This window comes from Chiloscyllium punctatum, unplaced genomic scaffold (assembly GCF_047496795.1).
Source record: "Chiloscyllium punctatum isolate Juve2018m unplaced genomic scaffold, sChiPun1.3 scaffold_328, whole genome shotgun sequence".
Lineage (NCBI taxonomy): Eukaryota > Metazoa > Chordata > Chondrichthyes > Orectolobiformes > Hemiscylliidae > Chiloscyllium > Chiloscyllium punctatum.
In genome coordinates, this window is record NW_027310062.1 from 50997 (window position 1) to 54632 (window position 3636).

The following is a 3636-nucleotide window of genomic DNA, read 5'->3' on the forward strand; positions in this document are numbered from 1 at the left end:
ATGGTTGTGAGATTACCCGTGATAACTGCCCCACCTTCGGAAGTCCATTCCAGATTCCATGACCCTCTGGGTGAAAAACAATCCCCGAATCATCTCTAAACCTCAAATCCTTCCCTTTAAACGTGTGCTCCCCTGTTCTTGGCCATTTGACTAAAAGGAACAGCTACTGTCTATCTACCCTGTCCATGTCCCTCTAATCTTATCCTTCTGAATCACGTCCCCCTCAGCCTTCTCTCATTCAAACTGAACAATCCGAGCTTATTCAGCCTCTCTCCATAGCTGACATGCTCCATCATTGGAAACATCCAGGTGAATCTCTGCACCCCCTCCAGAATAATCACATCCTTCCTGTAATGTGGCTCCCAGAACTCCACATAGTATTCCATATTGGCCTCAACAAAGTGCTACATCGATCTTGTAATCTATGCCTCGATGAGTAAAGGTTATGCCTACTGCTTCCATTGACTTCTTACGTAACCTTTTATTCTCCCACGTCACATTCAAGAATGTGTGTAAAAGCTCCCTATGATCTTTCTTGTGTGCTACAATTCATTGCGTATTCCCCATTTAGTTCCTTCTGCCAAAGTGCATCACCTCAGTTATCAGACTTACATTCCATCTGCCATTGATCCACCCATCTGACCATTCCATCTGTATCTTACTGTCACATAAGACCTTCCTCCTCACTGCCAATCACCCGGTCAATCTTTGTATCAAACACAGACTTACTTATCACACTCCCACTCCCCCTCTACATCCACACCTGCACCATTTATGAATACCACAAGTAATAATGGACACAGCACTGATCACTCTGGTATACCGGGGACACCGGTCTCCAGTAACACAAACAGCCTTCTAACACCACCTGTCTTGTGCAAAATTTTCTTTAACACTGATCTGAAACACACTGGTGTATAGTTCCCTGTTCTATCTCTACAACCCTTCCTATAAAGGGTGTTCTCCAGTCCTCGGACACCTCACCTGTGACCAGATTCTATTTAAAAATTAGCATCAGCGCCTTTCATCCCTTGTCTCCAACAGCAGCCTGAGATGTAACTGATCTGGACTTGGGGATTGGTCCAATTTTATACCAGTCCATCTTCTTGAGTTCTGTATCTGCCTCCTCCTTTTCCCAAGTAAAACAGACGTGAAATTCTCATATAACAATCAATCAGCGTCTCCAGTTTCAAACACAAATTTCCACCTTGATCTCAGACCAAGTCTCCTCAGCAGTCCATTGTGCCATCTGAGGAATTAATCTGGAGAAAGCCCATTCAATATATGTGATCAGTTTATTTTACTTAGATCACGACATCAAAATTGTACAGGTACAGTCTCCTCAAATCTCTGTGTTACTCGTGCAGAATGTCTTTACTTCTAGTAGGAGCAAATCACTGCAGAAGCAAAATCTGCACTGAGACCAACACATGCTATAGATCACAGTGAGTCAGACAGCGTCCGCAAAGAGAGATTAAGTTAACACTTTGAGTCTAGTTGATTCTTCATCTGTATTCGGATTCCCTTTAAATGAAGGCGTTTAAAGGGAGACAGCACTGAAACCTGTGGCACACCAGCGTACTCCGGGCTGCAGTCACACAAACAACCTTCTACCACCACCTATGTTCTCCAATAGTTTCTCCAGTGCTTACCTTCCCCTGTTTGCATATGTTCCTTCCAATACACTTTGCTTTAATGTTTTCTGCTAACTTACTGCGTGTGCTAATTAAAACTCGTCCTGAATATCTGACTGTACCATATTCACTGATTTGCCATTATTTACAAATACAAGAGATATCTTCAAGAAAAACTTTGTAAATTGTAACTTCCCTTTCATAAGTGCAGAACAATTCACTTGAAATTTGCTATTACTTTCTCAGTGTCCAAAAAGATCTTCGTTCCAATAGGTTGAAACAGATTCCCTACTGCGGATAACAACTAACTGGCCTGTAGTCCTTCACTCTCCCACTCCTTCCCTTCGTTAATCATTTGAATGCATTTATAACCGTCTGAAGTGAATACAGAAAAGTACAGTTGTCCCTATTGTAATCAACATGTGTATTGCTGTTTTCTCTGAAATTTCAGTTTGAATTATATCCCGTCTGTCAGACTGATCAATCCTCATCCCAGTTCTGTTTCCAAATACAACTTCATAACTGTATATGAATTATTTTAGTCTTTAGTTACAAAGATCCCGTGGTGACCTGGTATTTCTGGGAGATTTTCTGGAAGTCATCTTTGAAGACAGATGCAATTAACTGTTTCGTCTCCTTGTCATTTTTCTGTTCTCTACAATAAATTATTGTATCCAGACATACGCTGTGTCACATTTGATCTTGATTTCATTTTCCTTTCAAGTACCAACAGACGCTTTTCGCCAGTATTTACAATTAACAAAGAAAATCACAGAACAGGAACAGGCCCTTCAGTCCTCCAAGCCTGTGTCGATCCAGATCCTCTATCTAAATCTGTCGCCTATTTTCTAAGGATCTGGATACCTCTGCTTCCTCATATTAAATGACGCTATCGTCCCCACCTCTACTACCTCAGCTGGCAACGCATTCCAGCCACTCACCACCCTCTGCGCAAAGAACTTTTCGAGCATATCTCCAATAAAGGTTTCCCCTTTCATCTTGAATTCTTGACCTCGAGTAACTGAGTCCCCCACTCTGGGAATAAGCTTCTTGCTATCCACCCTGTTTACATCTCTCAAGATTCTGTAGACCTCAATCAAGTCCTCCCTCAACCTTCATCTTTCTAATGAAATTAATCCTAATTTACCAAATTTCTCTTTATATGTCGTTCTCACCATAATAGGCAACATTCTGGTGAAAATCTTCTGCCCTCTTTCCAAAGCATCCAGAACCTTTCAGTAATGTGGCAACGAGAACTGTCTGCAGTATTCCGAATGTGACCGAACCAAAGTCCTATACAACTGTAATACAGACTACCTACACTTGTACGCAATAGATTCCAACAGATTCCCTCCTGTTCGTGACGGGTTAACTGGTCTGTGGTTCTCCACTTCTTAAATTGTTAGAATGCAGGAAGGAAGTGTGCTGTATGCCTTCTTGATCATTCTATCGACCTGCCACTTTCAGCGAACAATGGACCTGAACACCCAGATCTCTCTGCACATCAATTTTCCCCAGGGCTTTTTCCAGTTACTGCACAATTAGTTCTCGAATTGGATCTTCCAAAATGCATCACCTCACATCTTCCTTTTCGCCACCCAACTCTCCAATCTATTTACATTCAGCTGTATTCTCTGACAGTCCACTCAACTTTCTGCTACTCTACCAATCTTAGTGTCATCTGCAAACTTGCTAATCAGACCACCTATACCTTCCTTCAGATCATGTAGTATATCACAACAAACAGTGGTCCCAGCACGGATCCTGTGAAACACCACACAGAACAATTGTCCATTTTGAGAAACTCCCTTCCATTACGACACTCTGTTTCCTGTTGCCCAGCCAGTTCTCTAATCAATCTAGCTAGTACACCATGGACTTCTGCGACTTCACCTTCTCCATCAGTCTATCTCATCAAACGCCTTACTGAAGTCCATGTACATGACATCTACATCCCTTTCTCCACTATCAACTTTTTCATTCCTCAAAGAATTCTATTACG